Consider the following 20,449-nt stretch of genomic DNA (forward strand, 5'->3'; position numbering starts at 1 on the left):
CATGCTACAGCTAGTAGCAATGTTGAGGGAAGATCAGACCAAGTGAATTTGTAAGCAAAGGGCCAGCAACATGTAGTTTTACAGAACATTGTATTGCATGCTGGAAATAAATCATTTAAATAGGTGAAAGGGCAGAAATAGCAACAAATGGAGCAGAAGTAGCAATATAGCATGACATTTTGCCAGGCAGAAATCCCAATCCATAAACATATCAAAAATGTCCAAAAAACTTCTTATATTGCTTTGCCTATCAAGAAACAAAATGAATATTTCATGTTGTTAAATTGTTTTTGTGCCAGACATATTCACATTTATTGGACCCAATCTCATTAAAATATGATGATAAAAAATGATGCACTGCTAAAAAAATTACAGGTAATCTTCTTGCTTCCCATCAATGATCATGTTGAAAGGTTACTAAAATTTTAATGCCATAAAATCGACTTTGTCATTATTAGAGTGAGTCTTCCATGTGCCTCTCACAGGCCAGTCATGGAAGCTTTAGCACCACTAGATTGATCTACAAAAATTGAATCAAGAAACAGAAAAATTATATATCAATTTTGGGGGGATGCATTAGAATGTTTACAAAAGCCATTTTTAAAGGCACACCACTCCACTCAATAAACTACCACCCATCATCTGGGAATCTTCATGTACAAACCTAAAACACTTATAAAACCACCCAAGCTAGCATTACATCATTCATATTACAAACATATGACAACTAACATAACACCCTTCCAATACAACTTTTCACAAGGGAATTATTTTTCCCATTAACCTTATATTTACTCGTAGAGTCGTACATAAACAATTGATAGATGTACACCAATAGGAACCATACAGAATCTTTATGTTATGTGAATCTGCAGAAGAGCTATCTTGATTTTTTTAAACAAACCTTGAAAGGCATGATTAAATAGAAGGCACTGGAATAAAGATATTTTCATCAATGCTATAGTTTTTGTGTCACTTGGATTTACTTTAACTGTCAAGCTCTCCACTGGAACTCTTATCACATCCCTGCGAATGCCAATATCAGCTGCATACCTACTCAAACAGTAGAAACCACCTGCAATTGCACTCAAAGCAGTTGTGCTTGTAATCAACAATCGCAGAGGAGATGAAAAGACTGCAGTAAAAACACTAATAACTGATGCCGCTTGACCACTTGGACCAACCCCACTTCCATCTACTACAAGCAAACCAGTCTTAAAATAAATGGAAAAGTCTTCACAATTGTTTTTGAAAATGTTATAGCAACCAAATCCACTCTCAAGCAAGCATTTTGCCCTATGTATGACTGTCTCTATAGAGTCTGTCTCTGCAAGTGTGCAAGTTCCTCCTTGAGCTTTTGCAACAAACAGGGCTGATTTGATACCATACTCAAATCTGTATAAATTCCCTCCAGCAAGGAAACAATCAAGACAAGAACATATTACTCCACCATTCTTTTCTTGATTATTGCATGTTTGGCATCCGTTGCTATTCTCAGAAGATCCTGAGCTTAACAGCAAGATATTGAGCATAGCATTACCTGTCACTTCTTCATATCTTCCTCGAATGAAATGAATGACTTGATTGTCCCCAATATAGATACCTGCAAGAAACTACATATTAAGGATAATGTGATAACACATCATGAAAGGTCAAAGGGGATGAGCGTGTTCAACTATCAGGGTTTCCATAATGAAGACCTAGGTATATTTGAATCCTCAAGGATAATGTTACATGCTATTGAGTACAAATGTTGTGCTTAAAATGAGTAAACTACCACATACATTCTGTGTGCAGCATGCTTCAACCCCAAAGAGTAATTACTGATCACAAAAATAAGAAAATGTATCATGATTAAAAGAAAATTACAAGGTTTTAAACAAAAGTTGTGTTAAATCAAGTTAAAAGGTATTAGTGGACATAAGGACATTCTAATTAATTTCTGTTGATTCTTTCTTACTTATTCTTGTTGGTTTTTCGGATCTGCTGCAACGTATTAAGCACTGCCTTATTAGGTATGTGTATTACAAATGCAACATCCTCTTATATTTATATATAGGGAGTAGCCCATGAATAGACATGTCCCTTCATGAGACATGTCTATTCATTAATCAGATAACTAATAATAATAACAAATTTTATATATATATATAACAATGACCTTATATCTCAATATAAAGAACACATACATATATAAATTATATCTCATATAAAATTATATATAGGTTTATCTGACTGAAGCTATCAAACATCAACACTCCCTTTTAGCTTAGAAAGATAAACACATAAGAATAAATATTACTTCAACGTAATATTAAAAACAACAATTTTAAGGATATCTCAGAAGATTTCCACCATTTGATATCGCATTCGATATCATGAGTATTGGTCTTCCAAAATATCAACATATGATATTCACCAAGTATCCAAATAAGGTTTGATATCACATATGATATCAAGAGTATTGGCCTCCCAGAATATCAATGATATTCACTAAGTACCCAAAACAGGTTTGATATCACATCTGATATCAAGAGTATTGGCCTCCCATAATATCAATAATATTCACCAAGTACTCAAAAGGTTTTGATATCACATCTGATATCAAGCGTATTGGCCTCCTAGATTATCAATGATATTCACCAAGTACTATTTGAGTAATGGCCTTCCAGAATGTTGAGATGCAAAACATTCACCATATACTCTATTTGTTTAAGCTCATAATACAAGTTATTGTAAGATCATCACTTTACAGTAACTTATGCAAATACAAGTGACATCATTAGGAAGTTGTCACTTCCTCATGATGTACAGAGAGTGTAGGTCCATTAAAATCACATAGCAACAAGGTATATTCATGAATCACAGTCCTCTTGACTGCTACAATTTATTGATCACTAGAGAATCCATCTCAACATGGTTCACTCTCTCTAAATCAATAAGATCGAGATCACCGAAGGTTGACTGAATCACATCCTCTATCTGCTCCCTCTCTTTCAAGGTTGCCTCTAATGAAATGTCAAGTTCCCTTTGAATCTCAATTACCCCCTTCCTGCAATAATGTTCTTGGAGAAAAAGATCAAGGCACATAGCTCTTATAGTATATAGAGAAATAAAAGAATAAAAAAAAGATTAACATAATTTTGTATTATGATAATTTCAATGTAATATAGATAAAAATCTAATTTAAATATATACTTTGAACATATATATATATATATATATATATATATATATATATATATATATATATATATATATATATATATATATATATATATATATGTTCAATCTTCTAAGTATGTATCTTTAGTCTATATTTTCACATATTATTACTTATCAAATAACTAAATATGATCATAAAATTCTATTCAAATAATAAGTAACCCATACATATTTAATAATAGTAATCAATACCCAATATGTATTTAAAATGTGGCATACCCTTAAATTAACATATTCTTCTAAAGGTCCACTAATGAAAGAAATAGGCATTTACTTGGCTCAACCATCACTTCAAATCTCAAAAAAGTGAGAAGCTTTCCATCTTGATTCTCTCCATTTACTCTAATGGAATCCTTCTCACTCCACGTCAACTATTAAATCCCTTTGGGCCCACTGAGTTTCATGCCTACTCATTTTCTATCTTCATTTTGACTAGCGAAAAATTCATTTTCAGAAGATGGCACCTTGTTGCAACACAAATTGAATTCTGTGATTAATGGGGGAAGGATATTGTTCTCCTTACTAACAGTCACTCTTCCATGCACGGATATATTTATTCAATAACTGTCCATTCTTCCTTGCGGTCACATATTCTTCATTTTCTATGGGACAAGGTGGCTCCCTTTTTGTTTTTGTCATTATCAGTATATGAGTTCAAGCCTATTATCCTCTATCTCATTATAAGCCCGGTGGCAAAAGTAAATTATTGTTTGTAATCATATTTGTAAGAACCGTCCGCCTATACATATGCTGATTCGATGGATTGTGCATGTTATATTTAAACATGCATACAAAGTATTGTTTATATTGGTAACTCTAGTGACCCTCTCAAATATTGTTCCTATACTTATTGTTGACTTTCTTTCATAGCAACTGAGATAGAGTGCTTATTACATATCGTAGAAAATAGAAGATAGGAATAGAGTGGAGGATTCATTTTTCAAACAAAGACTATGAAAAGTGTGGCTGCCTTGGACCACGTTCGGTCTGCGTATGGATGTCAATAGTATTATTATTGAATAATAATCCCTTCATGATGATGCTACTGCACATATATTTATTGTTCCTTAACGCCTTGTCGACTTGACTAAACTTTCTCATTTTGTATATTTTGTCCATTCACTCGCCTATTTTATCCATGATGCCTGGCGTATTGTCTCTACGTTCTCCTCTATATTTTCATTCATACTATTGCGGACCATTCCTTCCTTTTTTTGGTGCTCACTTGAATATTTCCTTACTCCCAATTGGAAGTTTACAGTAGCAAAGTAGGAATTACTCTATCGTCTCTCCTGGGTGATTTCAAACTGTGTGTGGTTGGTATTAGTACCTCTTCTAAATTCTTCGTCTTTAATTTTGCTTTCTTACATTCACAGTCTGGCTTTAATACCATGTTGGTTTTTCAGACCTCCTGCAAATGTATTAAGCACTACCTTATTAGGTGTGCATTCCAAATGCGACATCCTCTTAGATTTATATATATAGAGAATAGGCCATGTCCCATGTCTATTCATTAATCAGATAACTAATAATAATAACAAATTTAATCCCATATATATATATATATATTTATTTATTTATTTATTTATTTATTTATTTATTTATTTATTTATTTATTATTTTTTTTATAAATTTTCTCATATAACAATGACCTTATATCTCAATATAAAGAACACACATATATATAAATTATATCTCATATATCATTATATATAGGTTTATTTGACTGAAGCTATCAAACATCATCAATTATTATTGTCTATAGGTTTACCCTCTGAAGTTCAAAATGAAAATGCCATTTGGCTACTATTCCTTAACAACAGCTTGCGGACTTCTGAGATTGAACATTCTCTACCACAAGTGCAATACTCTAAAGCTATTTTGAGTATTTTGAATGGATCAGAATATGTAGAACCCTTTCCACGTTGTAGTATTTTTTCTAGGTTACCGATTCGGATGCGGATCCAGATGCGCAGGTGTGTGGTTTTTCTTAGGGGGGTAAGCGGATGCATACACATACAAAATTAAAACATTTGATAGCTCGTAAGTTCACCAATACATATTAAAAAACATCTATGTTCACGAATCCAGTGCAAATCAGCAAATTGTTTTTACATCCCAGGTTATTTTTACGATTCCAGCGCAAATCAGCAAATTATTTTTTCATATGTCTATGCTCTTCCCAGGTTATTTTTGCATGCATTCCACATACTTCAATTTTTATTACTAGCATATATCTCAAAGAAATGTAAGCTAGTGAACATATGATAAAATAATAACTAGGATGAGCTCAAGTGGTAAAAAGGCTCAGACTTTTCATAATGAACACCCTAATCCAAATTCCAAGGGACATGTCGCTGTGTTGAAATTGGATAGAAATACTATATCTGAATCCTCCACTGCGTAATACCAGCAGACAAAGCCAGCTGCAAGTTCCAGGGAAATTTTGATTGAAGAGATATCCTTCAGTCGAGCAATCAAACCAAAGTTTATACCAAAAAATGAGAATTATTTCTCAATAAAAATATTTAAAATAATATGATATTGTAATATCCCCAATAGGGATAATAGAAAAATAATATAAAGATATGATGTGTCATGATGTTAGTAGGAAGCTGGCCGAGAGTGGCTTCCAGCCAGCTTTTGTATGCATCCGCGCCAAAATCCACACCCAGAAGCTTTTGCCTCCGCCTCCAACCTCCAGCAGGACGAATCGGTATCCTTTACAATTACCACTAATCATTTGTTTGCAATTTTCTAGAACTCTAGTCTTACCGGCAAATAATTTATTTGTGAAGTTTCCATAGAAGAACCAATGGACAATTGATGATTGACTTTTTTAGGGAAGTCGTAGTCATTGATTCCAAACAGTCCTTTCGAACACAATGAAGTGAAGCTATTGATCCAGATATTCCCCCCCTGCATATCTGAGTGCCTTCATTGACTAAGCTCTCTCTGGACTGGATACTGAGCTAGGACTGAAGACTGAGAGGCTTGGTAAAATTTTAGTGTATCTCTTGTCTATTGCCCCCTTCTCTCTCAGCTGTTAGGAAGTTCTTCACAGCTGTTTGGAACCCTTAATTGGATTCGGAAGGAATTCCTTTCCATTGGGCCCTTCTCTCTGTTTTTATTGCAGTTGTTGCTTTCTTCTTAGGGCACCGTTTGGTGTCCCTGTTGCGGACTGGCCCCTGTTTGATGTATTTGGCAGTCCCTTTGACCCTATGTGGTCTTTTGTTGGACATAAATAGGTTTTCTTATCCAATCTATCTGATTCATACAATTGAATTTTTAATATAGATGCTTGTGAATGGTTGTTTGCTTTTGTCCAAAATTGGCAACTAGAATAAAGCTTTTGGATACTCTGCAAATACTCCAAAAGATCAAACCATTGGATAATAAACAATGAACTTCAATAGAAATGCAAAATTAACCATTATCCAAAGTATCAGAGTTAAGATGTTATTGTTATCCTAATGCAGCAGAAAACCCCATGAAACAGCCATCTAATTGCAAAAGCTCACAACAAATCAGGAAAAAAGGGCAGGCAAGGATGAGAATGAAAATACCCACAAAAATCTTGGATATATTGTTATAGGCTAATTGCCTGTTCAGATTTTAACCAGAATATATAGATTGCAATAAACTGAAATCACAATAACAGAGACCACAAATATTTTCCTGGGAAAACCCTCCTCCACTTGAGGATGAAAAACCCAGCCCCACAAAATATAGACCCTTTAATGTGTGCTCAGCACAATTAAAATATTCTCATGCTTATGATTGATAACTCTTATCAGACAATCAATAAGCCATTTTACAGTTTGATTGCTTTAGCTATGTAAATACACAGATATCATAAGCTATAAATATCTCACAGATCCTTTTGACAACACAAATGCCTCTTTTACAATCATGATCATACATGATCATGAACAGAGCAATTATGAAACATGAGATACACATCCTACAGCAGATTTTTCTACTTAAGAAGTGAATCACAAATATTACTTCCTAAATAATCATAATACCGAAGCAAAGATATTTCCCTTATTATCAATGATAGATGAATGCTTCAGAGTTCAAACACTTAAAAGAACCTTCAACTGCACACTCTGAGATCATGAAAAATCTCAGAATGCACATACATGATTGTCTCTATCTTCAATACTCCCTTTTGATTCTTTCTCATAGACATATGACAGTATCACTAAAACTTAGCACACAACCACAATGCCACCTCTTGATACACAGCCAAGCTAGCAGCTCACAATACCCTACCAAGCTACCAGCTCACGATACACAAAAGAAAAATATTACCCAGATGAAAATCAAAGCTGACGTATACAAAGGTAAAACTTCTGCACTATTGACACAACAAAACAAGGACTCTCTTTTGTCTTTTCTTGCAATAATACTGAAACGGCATACAATACCAATAGACTCCATGAATACTCATAGACGGGAGTTAAGAAACCACTGAGGCAATTAGGAGGATGAACCAACGCCTCCATGGTATAACCAATGCTCAAAGAATATTGATAACTGCCATCATTAGAATTTTGCATGCTCATGATGCCATGTCATCGCACATGGTGCCAGGAGAGATCCAAATCACAAACTGAAGAAATAGAATAATATCACACCATATGATAAATAAGGAGAACATAGAGCAGCGAAAATGCTCTAGCTCATGCCCAAAAGAGACACCGAAGGAAGACTGCTTCTGCTGGAACCCAAAGATGGAAAGCCTCACATACAGTAAGGAACGGCTACAGGAACAGCAGCTTGAAGATATACCGTCAGCCATCATGACAGAGAATTCTCAGCAACAGGTATAAACATCTCTGTCACAGCCACTGACTTCTACATCGCCATCTTAGAGCAGGTTGGAGAAAATGCTTACAAGCTTGAATTAGTTCATGAAATGTACACTGATCAATTATAAAAATTTGCACCCAGGATAGAAGTTGGAGATTATCATATGTATTTGGATATGTAGTGACCAGGCTAAAAAACAAATTCGTTAGATAGAAATCGGAAGAAGTGGATAGTGGAACTATGTAATCCTATTTGGAAGCAACCTACTATTTGTGGATGGAACAAACCAGAAATTGGTTTGGGAACCAAGAATGCATGCTCTGAACGGATCACCTATGTTGTATGAACAACAACAACAATTGGTAATAATCAATAGCCTCCATCAAAGCTTGTGTTAAGAATTTTAAAAACACAATATCCCTAATCAGCATTTCTCACATTTTCTATCCTTTTCCCGTGGCCCCCCTTAGATTCTTAGTGCACTGTAATACAAAAATATAAGACAATCTTGCATGTTCATTGTTTCATGTTCCTTATCTCGATCCCACACTCGCTTTGTTAATTGGCTATATCTCATAGTTGAATGCTAATTTAGATTTATTATCCCTAATCAGCATTTCTCACATTTTCTATCCTTTTCCCATGGCCCCCCTTAGATTCTTAGTGCACTGCAATACAAAAATATAAGACAATCTTGCATGTTCATTGTTTCATGTTCCTTATCTTGATCCCAAACTCGCTTTGTTAATTGGCTATATCTCATAGTTGAGTGCTAGTTTAGATTTATGGCTGCCTTCGTTCTTTACAACTGATTCCTGCATCTGAAGGTTTCTTGGTTTGTATACAAGCCGCAAGCCCATTCCCACTTATCATTGGATTACTTTGATCAAATGGTCCAGAAGGTCTGAAGTCTAATTTTGTGCGCTTGGGCTTTTAGGCTTCCCCAGCCATCTATCAGGTTCTTTTAATGATTCTCAAGAGTCCATGGAAAAATGAAGTTTTATTGGCATAAGTCCAACCACTGGTCTGTTTTTTGCCGGTGGTGAACCACTTCTATGTGGCTGATTCCATAATGATTGAGGCTCATTTCTAGTGGCAATGAAGAGGTGGATCCACAGGTAAAACAACAGGCAAAGGTGAAATGGACATAATTAAAGCATTATTTTATTTCCCATAGAGCTTATATTAACTTTGTAGTTACTAATTGACAGTTAATAGTTCATAGAGATCTCTCTCTCTTTCTATGTGTGTGTGTGTATTCTCCTATTTTTTATGATAGCTGTCCCCTGCCATCCCCAAAAAATTGGCCCAGAACCATACCTGTACCAAAAACATGCCTGATCTCCTACAATGTCTAAGTCCCCAAAACTCTCTGGAGCATAGGAAATTTTTGCCCACCAAAGTGAAGTTGTCTTTAAGAGGATAGTGAATTGCAAGGTGAGACTAAAAAGTCCTTAAATAAAGACAAAATCCAAAATTCAATATGAAATTCCTTGTATAATGCAAACTCTCAAATTGATTCAGAAGGACACATCATTTTATTGCCTTCACCAAAACATGATGGGGCAAGTCTTTTTCAAAAAAATAATGTGATGTGATATCATCGGCTAAAGATATGGGGAGGGAAAGTTGGATCCCCACAACTCCATTGCATCACTCACATGTGAATGTGACAATCTTGCATGCAAGAATGTTTGAATGTGCTTCACCAAATTTGGTGAATGATAAAGCAGGCTTTTGGATCCTTGTGAAAGCATTTGCAAACATTCCATACTACTAACTTGTTTATGCTTTGATGATAGAGGATATGAATTTGGCAAACAAGTACCAAATGACAGGATTGATTGCACAATAGAAATTATTCCCTGTAGTCCTCACCTTGGTCTTCAATTTCAAGAAACAATTTTGTGGGCATTACGTGTCATTTGCAATGAGTAGTTGTGTGTCATTTTCTGAAGAAGCAGATGCCAGAGATTGTTTAATTGTGAGAGCTGTCAAAAATGCCACATGGAGTATTGCCCATGAAACTAACATGTTCTAATTCCTCTGGTTGCAGGGGAGAGACCTTTTGCATGGCAGATAACAGATAAGAATTGCAATGCCATGTTCAATATGCAAAGTGGCCAGTGCAGGCGAAATGTAAGATGCATCATTGCTGAAGAGGTTTTGTCACGGATGCCAAGAAGGATTATTTTCACACATCATGTGCTAGCTATGTTCTTGTAAAATGCTTTAGATTTGCTATAGTCTTTCTCTGCCCTAGAATTTATTGTTGGGAAAGTGATTAGGCAGTGTGTCATCTTTGATGAATCTTTTCTCTTAGCAGCTCAAAACAATGGTTTTTGGAAGGGAGATGCTCATGTGAGAGGTTTGTTTCCTCTGGTTTCTCCGTCCAATGGTCATGCATACGTTTGTTGTACATGATAACATTAAACTTTCCCTAGAGACTCAGAATTTGTGTTTCATTAGAAATGCCTTGCATAGGCACCAGGGAGCTTTGGGGGCAGCATTGGTGCAACAAATTTGTTCCAAAGTGAGTGCTCTTTTTATTCTGATTCAATGTGATCACTTGCTCGATGACCCACTTCCTGTTCTAGTTTTAGATGACATGGCTATGCAAGAGGATGTTTATGGCTATGCAAGAGGATGTTTATGATAACGGGAGTGCTAGTAACCAACCACTTCATGCCGAGCCAGGGGTAGAAGTGCAACTACGCCTTGAGGATAGAATAGAAGAATAAAATGTTCACCTCGCATCCTATTTTGCTTCTTCTAACACTTTTTGCATTGATTTTACTTATGGTCAGCTTTAATGAATAGCTAATTTTATTGCAGCTTTTCATGTTTGTTTAGTTATGGGAAGTACTTTGATAACAGATTGGGTTATTACCAATCTGGAGTTTTCATTTTGTTAGAAGGTTTTTGAGCCTGTTTGTTTGTTGTTGGTTCTGGTTAAACTTGAGAGTGTAGGCTGAAGATTGTATAGTTTGGTGGAAGGATTTTTGAAAAACTGGTTGATAAGAGCCTTTCTTCACATAATTAGTAAACTATTATATATTAATAATATATCAGGATTTATGCCATTTGCCCCAAAAAAAATGATTAAATTGTAAGTTTGAGAATAAAATTCCTTGTGAAACTTCAAGTTTTGGAAATAAAAATCCTTAAAAGATTTAGGAACCTATAAAATGAAAAGTGAAATTTTTATAGAACGAGGAATTCTAAAATGACAAGTCAATAAAACATTAAGGAAGAAAGGAATTACAAGGAAAGAAACACAAATCCTTGAATGACTTTGGGAATACCAAGTCAAACAATATCAAAAAGAACTTTCCAAGTTCCAACAACACATAGAGTGCAGAAGATACCAGAGGCTCAAGATATGCTCCAATATAAAAAAATAACCAACTTGGCTAAAAACGAAGGCAACTAGTCAACTTCAAGCAAAAATGTGGGGGTCCACAAGAGCACGATAGATGATGAGCAAGCGAGTAACTACACCGACAAGCACACTACACCAACCTCTGACAAGTCACTTGCAAAGCACCACAAACTACAACACCAATACACAAGAAGCCTTTTGTAACCATGTGAGCCTATGCTCACACTATCCTTTGGGCACTGAGCTATATAAATAGGAAAATTGTAATTGATGAATATGGGACTAAAGTCCTTGCAAAAATGGTGCTCTTCTAATCATGGGCCCACCTTGAGCATTGCAAAAACCCTAATCTTAACATACTTTAGAAAAATGACAAATATTTACTCCAAATCATAACTAGCAATCGCACCTTAGTGTGCAATGGGTACACCAAATAGATATGGAAGATCTACTAAATATTCGTCCTTTTGTTATGATCCCCCTCATCCTCTCTATATATAATTTTCTCTCCATCAATCTATCTTCTATCTCTCCCTATTTCATTCTCTCTTCTTTATATTAATATCTTCCATACCCCCCCAGTTCTCTCTCTCTCTCTCAAGAGTTTGAGAAAAGTTGTACACAATTGATTATGGGTTATATTTGACCCTGTTCCATTTTATGAACCTTTAAATATGTCAAGGGAGTTTTAATATGCTTGTTATGCATTAAATTTGACTATGTTTTGCAATTACAAATTTTAAGCATGCATGTGAAGTGAATTATCATATGTTAATTATGGCCTACGTTTGATTACGATCAATTCTTCCTATATATTTCTAGATCTCCCTTTCATCTATATCTCTACATCTCCATATTTATTCCCCCATTTCTTCTGCTATTTATATCTATGAGTATGGAATCGATAATTTTAAATGAGCCTCCACTAACAAATAGTGCTTAAAACTATGGTATTTGTAATGTTAAGAGAATAATGCTTGAATATGATCATTTTGTACTCAATATATGCTTCAAGATGAAGACTCGCACATACTATCACAATCATTGCGAACAAATATACTTGTCACAAAATTATACGAAAAATATGTTGCATTGAATGAAATAGACATATGCTTTCATATACAAATGTTTGCATTTTCCCTATCTATCTTAGTCATGTATTATGTCATACATTCATACTATGCTTTGATTTTGTACTAAAAAATTTTAATAACTAAATTTTTTTGATACATTCTTGAAAATGCAAACTTACACTTATCACCATCTTTGTTGTAAGACGATATACACTAGGCAAAATGTATATTACATTGAATGAAGTAGACACATGATTACATATATAAAAGTCACATTTATCTATATATCTTAGTTGTATACTTCATCATGTATTTATACAATGCTTACATTTTATGGTTGAGTAGTACTTTTAATACACATTTCCTTGATCTTGAAAAGAAAGATATTACTTTCCACAACACAAAGTTTGTTGATTCATCCCATTTAATGAGGCACAGGTGGGAAGTTGTGGAATTTGACTTTACACCTGACAATTGTATTTTCCTAATAGATTCTAAAGCCTTTTTATCCAATCCATTTTGAGAGTAACCTGTGACCAATACAATCCATAAAAACACATTTCTTTCAGGCACCGTGACCAAATTTTCCTATGTCATTTTTACTCTCAAATTTGAATTTATATCTAGCAAGAGAGTTACAACTAAAATATGTGACAACATTCCTCTCTCTCCTTTATGCTTTGACAAATACCACTATTTTGAAGCTCCCATTTTCGTATGGGCAAGGGATGCCAATATGGGTTACAGAATCTACCCTTATGCCTTCCAACTGCATTTTCTTGACTTCTTTCATCAACAACAAAATCATTCCATTTAATGAGATGACATATGTTTGAGGCATTTTTTCAAACAGTTCATGTGCCTTCTCCATTCTTCCACATGTTGTATACATGCCTACCAAAGTAGTTGCAACAACATTTTACAAAACTCCTCTATTCTTTATGCTTTGATGGATGTCCATTCCCTAATTGAAATCTCCCATTTTAGCATACACAAGAAGGGTTGTGGAAAAGGTTGTAGCATTTGGGTTTACACTTGCTTGTTTGGATATTTCTTAAGATTTTTCATCAAATCCATTTTGTGTATATCCTACAATAATTGTAGTCCAGAATAGGAAACTTCTTTCAAGCATCATGTCAAATGGACACAAGCAATTCCAGTGAAGAATACAAAGAAAACCAAGAAGGCAACACAACAGTTGCATTAGAGGGGTCCAAATTGGACGATAGTAAAAATAATGAACAATTATTGAATGAGGTGAGAATCATGTCATAGGTGAATAGCAAGAACCCAGTAAAGCTTCAAGGCTCTCATTTCAATGGTAACCAACATTCTAACTTAATTCCTTCCTAGAGTGTTTAGCCTAACAAACAAGGCATTATTTTGAAGGGGAGAGCTTACTTTCTAGGGAATGATAACTATTTCAAGGAGTGTATGCCTTCAAGCTATTTGGCATTTAATTTCTCATAGGAATAATAACTCTATTGATTCCATTTTGTGTAAATCTAATCTGTAAACAAAAAGTACAACCATGTGATTCATCTCAGTCGTACACATATGTGTTGCTCATCGACAGTATTTCCTTTTTTCTTCTCAGTTGAGAGTTTTGTTCTCCATTACAACAGCGTTGACATGACATTTCCCTAATCTTTCAATATTTTTGAGGATAATAACTTCTTTGCAATTGGTTGTTACATCTAAGGCAAAAGTAGAATGTTTTGGGCACAGGAGATCTTGTAACTCTGTGTAAGAAGATGCATTGCCAAACCATGGGACTATAAAGACAATGGTTTTTGCAAGGGAATCATACTACGAAAGCAACTCTGCAATGAGATGCAATCATAATTACGAAATCCTTCCCAATGCACTGTTGTTGTTCAAATAGTGGTCTTTTTGTTAGGGTCGTTGCATGAGAACACATTGTAGAGCACCTCTTGCCCCAGTTCACTCATGAATTGTTAAAGCATGAAATCCTTGTCAGACTCAAAAACTTGAGGATCTAAGAAGTTCCCCTTTCTTGACCCTAAAAAGACCATCACGAGATTGTTGGTTTTCCAGTATTGAAATGACACAGGATTCATAACCTCATAAACCATGGATTTCACCACGGGCATGTTCTCCAAAGCTCGCATGGTAATTTGACTATCACTAGTTGTTCGAATAGATGCACAAACTTCATCCACCAAGTTCTTGTATAGCCGTGTGCCCAATTGCCTGCATGGCTAATTATGAACTGGTTGTATTGAGTAGTGCATATGACAAACTTTGCACAGTCAAGTTCAACATCGTTGAATTGTACCATATAGAGTTCTTTTGCAGACATACCAAGGAGTTCAGTTGTAGCTTCATCGAAAGCAATTGCCCACAATACTCCAGTATGGTCTTCGATATTGACTTGAAGTACATATCTATAATCACATCCTGAAAACATGGTGAGACACTTTGGGCAGTATCACTTGCAGTCACTATTTTGTTCAACCATTTTCTTACACTGCTTTCCTACTATGACAAGGGGACAAGCTAGATAACAAAATTTCCTCCTTACAAAAAAAACAAGGGTCACTTTGAGAATGCATTGGAGAGGTTTTGAGGAATTTGGACATTTATCTTCAATCATGGTAATAGTTTTCCGTGCTAAAATTAGAAGTGGATCTAGTAGGGTGGGCGTTGGTGTAAGACAATTATGCTCATGTTTGGAAAACCAAGACTATAGTTGGTTGGCTTCTTCAATATCAGGGTTTATAAGTAAATATGAAGTGGCAAGTGTGCTTACAACCCTACCATTGTATTCTGCCACATGACCATTTTTACAACAAGAACAGTTGACTTTTTTCGATACATTTCTTGTAGTTGTGCACCTTTCATTGCTGCCTATCCCCACAAAGTTATATTGATAGTGGATGTAGAAACATCAATCATCTTGAGATCAAGTGTAGAATTAATATTTTTATTCAAAATCTGTGTGATAGGTGTAAAAGTGTATCGAAGTGTTGGAATTAAGAGGTCATCTTCACATAGAGAAAGTTGTGAATCTTCATTTAAAGTGATTTCAAAATCACTGTTCAACTTATTGTAGAACTTGTTTGCAGATTTGATGGTACCACCACACAATGTGTAGGCACTCCCAACTTGGACTTTTTCAAAGTGGAGGTTTGCAACATCATTGAAGCAATTTATCTGAACTTCAATCTTTTTAGTATCAATAATGTCAAAATTGAACATATGACCATTCCAATTCTTTGAGTTGAATTGGTATTTATCCTTCTTCACAATCACACGACCTTTAATAGTCCACATTGTTTGATATGGGTTCAAACTTTTAAATGGAGTGATTATTAAAGTTGACATTTTTTCCATGGAGATGCATCAAAGCCAAACATCAATTTAGTAGAAGTCATATGTATTGATGTGCCACTGTGTTCAACATTTGACCCCGTGCTCAATGGACTAACAAAAGACCGTTTTACATTTTTCTCTGGCTCTTTGAATAAGAAGTTAAGAACACCAATGATATCATGTTCTGTGCATAGAACCTCTAGGTTGGAGATTACAATCCACCTATACAGGTAGGTAAAGTAATAATATTAGTAAGGTCACATAATTTCATAATAAAACAAGAAGGGTTTCATTAAATATAATCATAGTAGAAGTTGACTTACCTCGACTCACAAATGGTGGGAATTGAATAGTGGGTGACATGTATTATAGAACCTTTTTGGATCTTATCTTAAGTTATAAGATCATTAAACTTCCTTGACAAGGTTGCTTTTTGTAAGTGAAGGCCATCGGAGAGCTCTAACTTGTATCTATTTGTTGCTTGAGTTCCTTGTCAAAACAGTGCAGTGCCAAAGACTTGGAGATGTGGTTGCACATGTAAGTTGTCATTGTTGATAAGTCTAATTGCATCTTCTGTAAGAGTTTGAGACATAACTTGAAGAGATTGTATTTTCCCATTAAGATGAGATAGGGATTATCATTATCTTGTTTAGAATTACAAACATAGAAGTCAAAGAAAAGAATGTAAATTTAGAGGAATATGTGTTTGTCAATATCCTAATAGCCCAAATTACATTAGTAGGGGTGCACCTAAGCAATATACTATGGTACCACTTTGCACGGGAACATAGTGGTTATAGTAGAACAAGAGTAGTTGTAGGTCACTTTGACATGTTTGAAAGAATGTCTATGGTGAAGTGTAGGAGGGAAAGTAATTAGTAACTATAGTGGCCTCCCACTATGAATATAAGCCAAAGAAAATGGAAGGTAACATCAATTTAACTTCATGCTAAAATGATGCATACTTGGAGACTCTTATTTATATATACTTCCTTGTATTAAGTGTGTTGTCATGTATGTGTTGAATACAAAGGCGAATAATGTCCTTTCACATTTTCATATACGCTATGAAGTCAAAGTAATATAAGATCCATTCATGTTGTCTACTAAGTAGGAAACTATAATAATGTTAATTGTATTGCGTATCGTAGATTGAAAGCAAAAAATGTACATGTGCAAAAGGAATAGAGGTAAGAAGGCATACCAAGAATATGCAATCCAAAATTAATGTCTTCAACTACAAGTTTTGTGATGCAAAGTGTATTCCTAGACGAGGAGTAATGTTTGCCATAAATAGTTAGTGCAGCTGAAAAAGACATAACTGGTTTTAAAAAATGGTAGACATCTTGTTAAACAGGAAAGGAATAAGAAATTTTGGTAGGGCTTTTAAGAGCATTTGTCAGTAGAAAAATGGTCCTTCAAAATCAATCAAGGTGGGGACAAGTGTTGCAAGGATAACAAGAACTGTGGTAGATCTAGAAAGCTCTCTGAAACATGAAACAACTGTAAAGAATCTTCTCCTCCATTAATTAATATGCTTCCTCGTTGCAACTGCTGCTTTATTTTCTTCCATCACAGCTTCTCTTCAGATTGGACTATTATAAATGGTCGTCATTTCATTTCATTTTGCATCAATTTTATTATGTTTTATAAGGCGACCTTAATGATGTGTAATATGCTATTCATATCTTAGCAAATAAAAAATTGAATATATGATGCTTTCCCCAGAAGTGAATTAATCTAGATGCAAAAGAATTAAATTTTATAACAATAATAGTGGCCCTCTCCTCATCCATCATCGGTGATCAGCATACCATATAACGAATATTGTCTTACATATACAAAAAACAAATAATAATAAAATGTAAATGTTTATACAGATGAAGCGATATAAGTTTTTTTAATACAATGCCACTTTGCATGCTCCACAATTATTGGAGGACTGGGGATCTAAGTGGAGCCCATATCCTGATGTCATAGGCGCTTCGAGACAGTTATGCAGTAAAACTGAGGAGTGTAGAGAAACTAGTCATAACAGATCCAAGGCCTATCAAATCTATGCAGATCAGAGGCACATGAGCTAGGTCAACTATTTGGGTGGTTCTTGAGTAGCTAGGCCAAGAGAGGGCTAGTCGGCAGCTTAGCTCACTTTGAAAGGATGGTTGTAATAGAGAAGAGAGGAGAGTGCATGATCATTAACGTATTGCATTCTAGTGGAGAAACTAGGGACATTGGATCCTGAGATATTACTTATTGTAAATTCTAATGTGAGTATTCCACAACTATGTTGTCTAAATCGTAGATTAAACAGGATTTTTCTTTTTTGCTATATACATAACAATTATCCATGTACTATGCAGTGTGTGAAAAAGCCTTCCTGAAATACCAAAGACATGGAATGGTTGATAAAATTGCTAGTGATGGTGGAGAAGGTGGGACCTTTGAAGGGTTCAAGAAGAGGCTGGAAATGGACTTTGAATTCATGGCAGACGTGGAGGCATGGAGGGGGAAAACATTAGGGCTCCAAGGTTTGTGTGTGGCAGAGTTGAGGGCAATTTTGAGGGAATGATAGATTCAGAAAATGAATTATTTTATAACCGATAATACTGGGTCTAAGTCTACAGATAAAATAATATATAAAATGAGGAACTCATAGTCCATGAAAGGTACTCTTAAGGCACTCATTTGGAGGAGGCATGTGATGAATTATTCGTGATGATAGTGAAGGCAAAAATCTTAGTGAGATCAGGTGGGTGAGCGGGCAAGGGAGACCAAACAGAGACCTAGACCATAGGTGTCGGAATCAGATTTGTATGCAGAGTGCCCAACCAAGAATGGGGCATCACCTTCACATGCCTATAACCTGTAATATCAATATAATTCTCTAGATCGAGGAAAAGATCTGTGATGAACTCTATGGGATTGGGTAGGATGTGTGATTTGAACAAAACAGAAGCCAAGTGAAACACTTTTGAATTCAATTGTGAATAACTACAATGCCTTTGAGGTTGCTACTATGCAGCAGGACAGTGATGCATTCTTTTCACACAGATGACAAGATATTGTTTTTTGAATATAGAAAAATGCTTTCAAAAACATAAAACAAAAAAATGAAAAACATGAACTTGAAGTTGCCAGAAGTAGCTGTGATAAGTTGAGATTGTCCGCCAGAAGTAGCTACAATAGGTCAAGGTTGATTGTGGATACCGCAGAAATGGTGGATGCCAGAAAAATGAACAAAAACTGATCACTATTTAAAGACCCAATATCCAGCCCAAAAAATTAAGCGCAAACCTATCAAATCATGGATCGGTTGGCTATTCAGAACAGATCCTTTTACATAGTTGCATGCCAAATCTTGTCAAAAATCCAAGACAATCTTCAAATTCAACATTTAACATTAATGATGATGGATTCAGGTAAAACTAAATTTGCTTTAAATCATTCCAATCTAACAACTCCTGTAAACAAGCTGATTTCATTGAAGAGTTAATGCTAATATCCATCAAACAGTAGATTGGAGAGTAAATGGAAGATTTAATGTGTATGCCTCTGATGGTAGAGTTAATGTTGATATCTATCAAATCATAGATTTGTTAATGTGTATGCCTCTTCAAGATTTAACATTAACAATGATGGATTTAGGCAAAACTAAATGTGTTTCAAATCATTCCAAACTAACAACTCCAGTGAACAAGCTGATTTCATAGAAGAGTTAATGCCGATATCCATCAAACTGTAGATTGGACAGTAAATGGAAGAGTTAATGCGAATACCTCTGATAGTAGAGTTAATGCTGATATCTATCAAACCATAGATTTGAGACTAAATGGAAGAGTTAATGCATATGCCTCTTCAAGATTTAACATTAACGATGATGGATTTAGGTAAAAGTAAATGTGCTTCAAATCATTCCAATCTAACAACTCCAGTGAACAAGCTGATTTCATAGAAAAGTTAATGCTAATATCTATCAAACTGTAGAATGCAGAGTAAATGGAAGAGTTAATGCGTATGCCTCTGATAGTAGAGTTAATGTTGATATCCATGAAATCATAGATTTGAGACTAAATGGAAGAGTTAACGCGTATGCCTCTGATAGCTATTATGATCAATCTAAAATATGATCAGCAAATTGTTTTATAATAGTTGTTTTGGGTCGGTAAATGCTATGCTGATAGCTGTTTTAAAGTAAAGTCCACCAAGATAACTGAGAGGGAGGGGTGAATCAGTTATCCATTTGGAACAACTCTCAATGTATTTATTAATTATGAAACATGTAAACAATAGAAAGATAACCATGCTCAATAACGCCAGATATGTTAAGTAGGGAAACCCAAAGGAAAACCCCGATGGGGGTGGTACCCACAAAATGATGTACTAATATAAAAGTTCCTAGTGAAAGGATAGACCCTGTTAGGAGTCAATAAAATACAATCAGTACATATGAGTCCTTGTTAGGAGACTTCAAATCCATGTTAAGAGATTCCAACCTTGTTAGGGGATTCCAACCTTGTTAGAAGTTGATAGGAGCACAACTAAACCCACTATCCAAATAGCCTTAATACTATTCTTTCTAAATAATAAAATATGGAATAAAAACTATCCAACCAGC

General features: G+C 35.0%; 1 pseudogene across 1 annotated transcript in view; it reads right to left on the minus strand.

Annotated features, from left to right (window-relative positions):
* Positions 1–479: 479 nt before the first annotated feature.
* The window catches only part of LOC149559959 (protein LEAD-SENSITIVE 1 pseudogene), a 49,593-nt pseudogene continuing 29,623 nt past the window's right edge, over positions 480–20,449 (minus strand). The window contains exons 2-3 of the transcript XR_016364208.1: positions 905–1,603; positions 480–520 (exon numbers count right to left, since the gene is read on the minus strand). The product of XR_016364208.1 is annotated as a protein LEAD-SENSITIVE 1 pseudogene (transcript). The remainder of the gene's footprint in view (positions 521–904; positions 1,604–20,449) is intronic.

This window comes from Cupressus sempervirens, chromosome 4 (assembly GCF_028749045.1).
Source record: "Cupressus sempervirens isolate cs-2001-9-10 chromosome 4, ASM2874904v1, whole genome shotgun sequence".
NCBI classification, from domain to species: domain Eukaryota; kingdom Viridiplantae; phylum Streptophyta; class Pinopsida; order Cupressales; family Cupressaceae; genus Cupressus; species Cupressus sempervirens.